This window comes from Rhineura floridana, chromosome 1 (genome assembly GCF_030035675.1).
Source record: "Rhineura floridana isolate rRhiFlo1 chromosome 1, rRhiFlo1.hap2, whole genome shotgun sequence".
Lineage (NCBI taxonomy): Eukaryota > Metazoa > Chordata > Lepidosauria > Squamata > Rhineuridae > Rhineura > Rhineura floridana.
Window position 1 is genome coordinate 153,306,072 of NC_084480.1, and position 10,040 is coordinate 153,316,111.

The window sequence follows — 10,040 nt, forward strand, 5'->3', positions numbered from 1 at the left end:
AACTCCCATCATCCCTGACTATTGGCCATGGCGGCTAGGACTGATGGAAGCTGTAGTTCAGCAACATCTGGAGGGCCACGGGTTCCCCACCCCTGCCTTAGCCCCTCACCTCAATTTTTTTATTATTATTATTATTATTTATTGAATGTATATCCCGCCCCTCCTCCTGAGGGAGCCCAAGGTGGCAAACACATAAATAAATAATAAAACAAATAATAAAAACAAAAACACTTTCTAAGAACAGTTAAAAACATTCTAAAAGCAGATATTGTTAAAAGTATTCTTTCATCCAGTGATCTCCAGGTTGCCAGGAAGAGTCACCTTCAGCTATCAAATACTTGAGTAAACAGAAATGTTTTCCAATTCTTCCTAAATATCAGTAATGATGGAGACAGATAGGGGAGGGCATTCCACAAACTGGGAGCCACAACTGAAAAGGCGCTATACTGGGTCAGTGCCACCTTAAAAGAGGTGGTAGTGCAGCCACTACTGAAAAAAACAGCCCTGAACCCAATGGATTGCTAACAACTATTGCCTGGTCATAAATGCTCCCTTCTTGGGAAAGGTGACTGAGAGGGTTGTGGCAGAATAGCGGCAGAGAATTCTTGGATGAGACTGATTATCTCGATCCATTCCAGTCTGAGTTCAGGCCTCGGTTTGGGACCGAATCAGCCTTGGTTGCCCTGATGGATAATCTGTATTGAGAGGACAGGGGGAGTGCAACCCTGCTCCTCCTGCTTGAGCAGCTTTTGATACCATAAACCATGGTATCCTTCTGTACCGGCTCTGCAGGCTGGGTATTGATGGCATTGTGCTGCAGGGGTTCCATTCATACCCGCAGGGTCATGTCCAGAGAGTAGTATTCAGAGAGTGCTCTTTGGCCCCGTATATGCCATAGGGTACTGTATCTTGTCCCCAGGACTTTTAAACATCTACATGAAACCATTGGGAGCAGTCATCAGGAGTATCGGAAAAAGGTCCTATCAGTACGCTGATACCTAGCTCTATTTTTCCATTACATCTGAATAAGCAGAGGCTGCACAAGCCCTGGACCAGTGCCTGGATGCAGTCGTGGACTGGATGAGAGTCAATAAACTGAGCTTGAATTCTGGAAAGGATTCAAGGCCTTATGGGTGGGTGGTTCCCATGGCCAGGAGATAAGTCAATTCCCTGCTCTGGATGGGGTTGCAGTTTGGGAGTACCCCTCCATCCATCTCTGTCACTAGAGGCTTAAGTGAGCTCTGTGGCCAGCAGTGTTTTCTGTCAGCATCAGCTGGTACACCAACTACAACAATTTCTGGACTGTGATAGTCTGACTACAGCAGAGCTGCCCTTTTATCTCTTTGGAAGCTGCAACTAGTGCAGAATGCAGCAGCCAGACTGCCTACTGGAGCTGATTGTTGGCAACATGTTACCCCACTGCTGAAAGAGCTGCACTGATTGCCAATTTGCTACCAGCCCAGGTTCAACATACTTGTATTAATTCACAAAGCCCTAAACAACTTGAGCCCAAAGAACCTTAAAGACCGCGTGACTCCCTATGTTCCATCTTGATTACTGAGATCTTCTGATGTGGCACTTTTGGTGCCTTTAGTGTGGTAAGCCCTGCCCTGTGGAACTCCCTACCAATAGAGGTTTGACTGGCTTAAATGTTCTCCAAGGTATAGGAGAACCGATCAGATTTTCCACAAGACTTCGTTGAGCTGTCGGCGGCTGGAATTGATCAGGAAATTCCTGAGATAAGAAGGCATGCCGATCGGCTGAAGACGGAGTCAGGATTTCCACGCAAGCTGTACTGGAAAAAAGCGAAGCGTTCTTTTTTTTCTCCCAAAAAAAAAACGTTCTTAACCAGCGAGCCTACTTCTGTCTAAATCTTATCATTTGGCTTAAATTACTACAATAAAAGGGATTTGTTTACGAATCAGCAACTGAGAAACCTGGGTGAGTCATACTTTTTCTCTTTTAAATATAATTAAGGAAGAAAGAAAATGTAAACAACTTATATACTTTTTTTACAACAAAAAGCTGGCCTGAATTTGGAGTTTTAAAGTTTAAAAACGGATGAGAGGTAATTATTATATTTTGGACTATTTTTCTCTTTGGACTATTTCTTTTTGGACGAATCTGCTGCTCGTATATGTTACTAATTGTTTGGTGTTGGCAACCAGAATTGTTTTGCATTCTTGGATGTAGATAAGAACTGTGCTGTGCTGGCTGGACTTCAATAACAGGCCTGGAATATTAACTTTTTTGTTGGTGGAGGAAAAAAAAAGAAATAGACTGCCTCTAGGTTTTGGAACAGTGATTATTATCAGAAATTAAAGGCTTTTCTTGAAAATGACAACTGAAAAAGCAACTAAGACCCAGGAGCGAAGAAGAAGTTCTACTGATCCACAGGAAGGGGTTATACCCCCAGATATGTTTCAAAAAATAATGGAAGGGATTAATGATATAAAACAGGAAATGAAAACTGAATTGACAGATATAAAAGACTATATTAAAATACAAGTGGATGAGATTAAAGGGACAATTGGGCAAATAAAGGAGGATGCAAAAAACACTAAAGAAAAGGTACAAAGCTTGGAGAATAGAACAGATATATTAAATCTGGAATTAGAAAAAAACTTGGACTATATGGCTGTGACTGAAATGAAAAATAAAGAACATTGTTTGAGATTCCGTGCAATTCCTGAGGAAACAGGTGAAGACATCAGAGATAAAATTGTTAATGCTCTAGTAAAATTTCTGGATTTGAATGAAGATCAGATGGAATTTGAAATAGATAAAGTGTATAGAATTAATTCCAGATATGCAACAATGAATAAAATTCCAAGAGATGTGCTTGTTCATTTTATAAAGAAGACGACCAGAGATATGGTATTACAGCAACACTTTAAAAATACCTTTAAAATTGATGGTAAGGAAATACTGGTGATGAAAGAAATTCCTATTAGACTTTTACGTAAGAGAAAAGAATATGCTTTCTTTACAGAGAAACTTAAGCAACGCAAAATTCAATTTAGATGGGATGTTCCAGAAGGAGTGATCTTTACATTCAGACAACAGAAATATAGATTGAATACTGTTCAAAAAGCAAGGGACTTCTTGAGAAAAGCTTCAAAAGATATGGATGAAGATAAACTCAAAGATATGGATATAATTCCTGGGGAACAAAGTCAACAAAATATGCAGAGGAAGGGAAGGAAGATGATGGACTAAAAGGAGCATCAGGCACATTTTAAAATACACTCTTAAAGATGGATTACAAATATCTAACTTGGAATATAAATGGAGCCAATACGGCGCAGAAGAGAAAGAAAGTGTTTCATTATTTGAAAAAATTAAAATTGGATATAATTTGTTTACAAGAAACTCATATTAAGAAGAAAGATTCCAAATATTTGATTTGTAAAAATTTGGGTGAAGAATTTATTTCGGCTGGACCAAAAAAAAAAAATGGAGTTGTTCTCTACATTAACCCACAATTGCTTCCTAAATTGGTATTACTGGATGATAGTGGTAGATTTGTGGGGGTCGAAATTACTCTACAGGGTACAAACATTTTGATAGTGGGTATCTATGCCCCCAATGAAGATAAAACAAGGTTTTACACAGGACTTATGGAAAAATTGTCAGAGTTTTCATATGACCATTGGTGCGTTATGGGTGATTGGAATGGGGTAATCTCACCAAAAATTGATAGGCTTTCTGAAAAAAATATCAAAGAGACACAGGGTAAATTACCGAAGATTTGCTTTGAACTGATGGAATATTTAGAATTGGTGGATACCTGGAGATATATAAATGATAACGCAAAGGAATTTACTTATTTTTCAGAAAGACACAAAACATTCTCGAGGATTGATATGATTTGGATGTCTAAAATTTTAGCGAAGGACACTTTTAAAATGGATATATTACCAAAAACTTTTTCGGATCATAACCCTGTGATATTAACTTTAAAAAAGAAAAATCTTGGATTTAGATGGAGACTAAATGAATCTTTATTACAGAATGACAAAGTAGTACAAGAATGTAAGAAGAAATTAAAAGTTTTTTGAACATAATTTACATAAAGGAACAAGTGAAAATATTGTTTGGGATACAAGTAAGGCATTTATGAGGGGATATCTTATTAAATGTAACTCTGAATTAAAAAAAAAGAAACAACAGAAAATGCAATTAATCTTGGAAGAAATAAAACAAAAAGAGGAAGAATTGAAAAAGAATCCAACTAAAGTTTCTATTGTAAATGAAATCAAAATGTTACAGAAGCAAGTATCAATGCTGACAGTTAGAGAAATTGAAAGAAAACTAAATTATGCTAAACAAAGGACTTTTGAATTTGCAAATAAACCTGGGAAATGGTTAGCATATAAATTAAGAAAAGAACGCCAAAAAAATATCATTTTAAAGATACAAGAAGGAGATGAGACGTTGACAGATAATGTAAAAATTAAAAAGATTTTTCATCAATATTATTCAACATTGTACAAATGTCAGGAAATTCCATCTGAAAAAATAGAAGAGTATATATCTAAACAGAATTTGCCTAGAATTACAGACTTTCAGAGACAAGCTATTAATGGTCCTATTACGTCAAGAGAGATATCTGAAGCTATAAACAAAATTAAATTAGGAAAGGCACCAGGACCAGATGGGTTATCTGCAATGTATTATAAATGTTTGGAGGAAGAACTCTTACTACCTTTACAGTCTACAATGAATCTTATTCTGCAAGAGGGAAAGATACCGGATAGTTGGAAAAATGCTAATATAACATTAATACCTAAAGAGGAGCAAGATTTAACTAAAACAAAAAATTATCGACCAATATCTCTATTGAATAATGACTATAAAATTTTTACAATGATCTTGGCAGAAAGATTGAAAATAATATTGCAACAATTTATTCAGGAAGATCAATCAGGGTTTTTACCTAAAAGACAATTACGTGACAACGTCAGGAATGTCTTGAATGTCTTGGAATATTTAGAACAACGAAATGATAAACAAGCAGCTTTGATTTTTTTAGATGCTGAAAAAGCATTTGATAATTTGAATTGGAAATTTATGTTTCAGGTTTTGGAGCAAATGGATTTTGGAGACAATTTTATAAAATGGATTAGATCGATTTATACATCTCAGAAGGCTCAGATAATTGTTAACGGAGATTTAACGGATTCATGTGAAATACAAAAGGGTACAAGACAAGGATGTCCTTTATCTCCCCTTTTATTTATTTTGGTCTTAGAAGTGCTGCTTAGAGATATAAGGCAAGATAAAAGAATTTCGGGATTAAAGATAAAAAAAGAAGAATATAAATTGAGAGCATTTGCTGATGATTTGATAATTGTACTAGAAAATCCTTTGGAAGGAATTAATGTATTGATGGACAAATTAAAAGAATTTGGACCGTTAGCAGGATTTAAGATCAACAATCAAAAAACAAAGATGTTGGTGAAAAATTTAACTTTAAGGGAACAGAAAGAGTTAATGGACAAGACAGATTTTACAATAGAGAAAAAGTTGAAATATTTAGGTATCATTATGACAAATAAAAATTCAAAGTTGTTTCATAATAATTATGAAAAATTATGGACAGAGATTAAGAAAGATTTGCTAAGATGGGATAAACTACAATTGTCATTAATGGGTAGAATATCTGTGATAAAAATGAATGTATTACCGAGAATGATGTTTTTGTTTCAAACAATACCTGTAATATCCTCTGATTTACCTTTTAAACAATGGCAAAAAGATATCTCTAAATTTGTATGGCAAGGAAAAAAACCAAGAGTTAAATTTAAACTACTACAAGATGCCAAAGAAAGAGGAGGACTGGGATTACCAAATCTGAGACTTTATTTTGCTGCTTGCTGTCTAGTCTGGATAAAGGAATGGATTTTATTGAGGAATAAAAGACTATTGGATTTAGAGGGCCATAATTTGAAGTGGGGATGGCATGGATATCTATGGTATGACAAAGTAAAAGTAAATGTAGACTTTAACAATCATTTCATAAGACGTCCTCTGTTGAAAATATGGAATAGATATAAACCAAGGTTTTATTCGAAAATACCATTATGTGTCTCAAGTCAAGAAGCGTTTTATAGAAGAGAAATGGCTGGAAAAGAGAAATGGTTAACTTATCAAGAACTATTAGAAAATGTACATGGAGAATATACAATGAAAGAGAGAGAACAACTGACAAAGGAAGGATATAGTTTTCAATGGTTTGCCTATTTACAATTGTTAGAAAGATATAAAATGGACAAGAAAATGTATGGGTTTGAAATAAGTAAATCTGATTTTGAAATAGGATTGTGTACAAATGATGAAAATATAATTGCAAAAATGTATAAACTCTTATTGAAAATGGATATGGAGGAAGAACAAGTAAAAGAGTGTATGGTAAAGTGGGCAAAAAATTTTGGTCATAACATACAAATGGATCAATGGGAAAATATGTGGAAAAAAGGTTTGAAATTTACACTATGCTATAATCTTAAAGAATTTTTTTATAAAATGATGTACCGTTGGTACATGACTCCAGAAAAGTTGTCAAAAATGTATAGTAATGTTTCTAATGTTTGTTGGAAATGTAAACAACAAGAAGGATCATTTTATCATATGTGGTGGTTATGTAAAAAGGCAAAATCATTTTGCGCACAGATAGGTAGGAAGATGCAAAAAATTCTAAAGATAAATATTCAGTCAAAACCAGAATTTTTTTTATTGGGTTTTATGGATAAACAAATAGAAAAGAAATATGGAAGAATAATATTATATATGATTACGGCAGCAAGATTATTATATGCACAAAAGTGGAAAATGGAATCAACACCAACAATGGAAGAATGGTTATTGAAATTAATGGACTTAGTAGAAATGGATAAATTGACATGTTTACTTAGAGAAAAATCGACAGATACATTTCTTAAGGAATGGAAACCTCTCTTAGACTTTTTGTTGAAAGATCAAAATAAAATGATGATACTGGGATTTGACGATTAATTAAGACAGCCTATGGAGAAAAGGGACTCTGTATGTATACATTAAGGGACAGGTTTGATGTATATTATATACTTATAGCTGATCTGCGACAAATCGGAAGTCAACTATTTTATTTTCATTTTTTGTTGATGTATTGTTATGTCTTTTTGACTTTGTTTTGTTTGTTTTTGGAAAAATTTGAATAAAAATTATTAAAAAAAAAAAAAGAACAGAGATCAGGGGAATGTATGCTGTTCGTTCTCCTTGATCTCTCAGCGGCTTTTGATACTGTTGACCACAGTATCCTTCTGGAACGTCTCGAGGAGGTGGGGGTTGGGGGCACTATGTTTCAGTGGTTCCACTCATGCCTCCAGGGCCATTTCCAAAAAGTAGTTATGAGAGGCTACTATTCAGCACCACTATCCTGTGGTGTTCTGCAGAGTTCCATCTTGTCTCCCATGCTATTTAACATCTATACAAAGCTGTCATCAAGAGATTTGGAGTGAGGTGCCATTAATATGCAGATGACACCCAGCTCTGCCTCTCTATTCCATCTGAATCAGGTGAACCCGTGTTTGGAGGCAGTGATAGACTGGATGTGGGCCAATAAATTGAGACCGAATCCTGAAAAGACAGAGGTTTTATGTGTCCACAGTTCTCATGTCGAGGAGAAGATGGCCTGTTCTGGATGGGGTTGTTCTTTCCTTGAAGGAGCATGTCCACAGCCTGGGGGCACTCCTTAACCCAACACTGTCACTGGAGGTTCAGGTTGCCTCAGTGGCTGAGAGTGCCTTTTTCCAGTTCTAGCTGGTTCACCAGCTTTGGCCCCTTTTGGACAGAGAAGACTTGGCCATAGTGCTCCATTCTCTGGTAACTTCCAGACTGGATTATTACAATGCGCTGTATGTAGGGGTGCCCTTGAAGACAATTTGGAAACTTCAACTGGTCCATAATGCAGCAGATTACTGGCTGCGGTTCCCTTTAGAACTCATATAACTCCTGTTTTAAAACAGCCGCATTGGTTGCCAGTTCATTTCTGGGCCCAGTTTAAGGTGCTCACATTATTATTTATTATTTATTTAATTTGTATCCCGCCCTTCCTCCCAGCATTAGCGTTTAGTGTCCTAAATGACTTAGGTCCCAAATATCTGAAAGACTGCCTGCTTCCCTACAGACCTTCTTGGGTGTTGAGATCAGTAGAGGGGAGCCTTTTGGTAGTTCTGCCATCCTCAGAAGCTCGGTGGGCTGGCCCAGGAGAGGGCATTCTCTATGGCAGCCCCTAAGCTGTGGAACACCCCCTCTACTGAGATGAATCTGGCAACTTAATCGTACAACTTTCAGCGAATGCTGAAGACGCACCTCTTTACCCTGGCCTGTGACACCTGAGATATATATATTTTTAGGACCTTATTTTCTGTGATGTTGTTTAGATTGTTTGTAACTGTTTTTAATTACGTGTTTAAAATGGTTGTAACCCACCCTTCGACCTTTGGGTAATAACAACAATAATAATGGAGCTGCCTTTCAAGATGGTTTGGAAACTGCGGCTGGTAAAGAATTCAGTGGTCAGATTGCTGAGCAGGGCAAGATGATCTGAACACATAATACCAATCCTGGCACAACCACATTGGCTACTATTTCATTTCTAGGCTCGATTCAAAGTGCTGGCTTTGACCAATAAAGCCTTATCCAGCTCAGGACCCAGTTCTTCAAGGATTGACTCCCTCCATACAAAGCAGCCCAGACCCTGCATTCATCATCTGAGCCCCTTCTCCATTGCCTCCTCTGAGAAAGGTGCAGAGAGTGGTGGCATGAGAAAGGGCCTTCTAGTTGTGACTTCCCATTTGTGTAAGTCACTTGGAGACCTTCAAGTAACAAGTGACAAGTGACCACTAAATCTAATAAATAAAGATAAAATAATAATAATATATAAATTGTTTTCGATCCTGAGTGTTTATGCTTTCCATTTTGTGTGTGTGTGACCACTTATTTATTTTTGGGCCCTCCACTCCACCTGCAAAAGAGGACACAAATTTGCATAGGACACAACATGTATGTAAACTTTATACAAATCTGTATCCTTTTTGCAAGTGGATCAGAGGGCCCAATCCATACATAGGGCCAGAAAATCCTGATGGCACCCCTACAGGGAACACAACATCCAAACATTTGTCACCAGAATCCTATGATTAAATGAAAGTTAAAGACCCTCCGTGGCGCAGAGTGGTAACGCAGCCGAAGCTCTGCTCACGGCTAGAGTTCGATTCCAACGGAAGGAGGAAGTTGAATCTCTGGTAAAACGGGTTGAGGTCCACTCAGCCTTCCATCCATCCGTGGTTGGTAAAATGAGTACCCGGCATATGCTGGGGGGTAAAGAAAGGCCGGGGAAGGAACTGGCAATCCCACGCCATGTATACGGTCTGCCTAGTAAACGTTGCACGATGTCACCCTAAGAGTCGGAAATGACTCGCACTACAAGTGCAGGGACACCTTTATCTTTTTAAAGCCCTTACAAATTCACTCATGCTTTAAAACACATAGAAATATTAAATTAAGGCATACCTTAACTTGTACAACATGTAAAGGTGGTTTACAATCTCACCTATTGCTTATCTTATCTATCTAATCAAATATGTAAGGCCCATGCAAGCTTCTTTTAGGAGACATTTTTATTATTAGAGATAATTTTTTACAGACGTAGGATGAAATTTAGCTGAAGGGCCATTTTTCTAATGTTGAGGTTTGGTCACCATCTTTTAAAATGGCAGTGATGGTTAATGGGATGAATAAATGTCTATCTCAGTATTTGCAAGCCTATATTTCTGAGGGCACGATCCTATGCATATTTATTTAGAAGTAAGCCCCGTTATGTTCAGTGGGCCTTACTCCCACTTAAGTGTGCAGATTATTGCAGCTTGAATTATTTTAAGCAGGTATTGTAAAAGCCTACACACTGCCTCTGGTTTTTTATGAGTAATGGATTATGATTTGGCAGCTTTAAGCATTTAAATATAAAAACTGTCATTATTGACCAATTTTTGGTA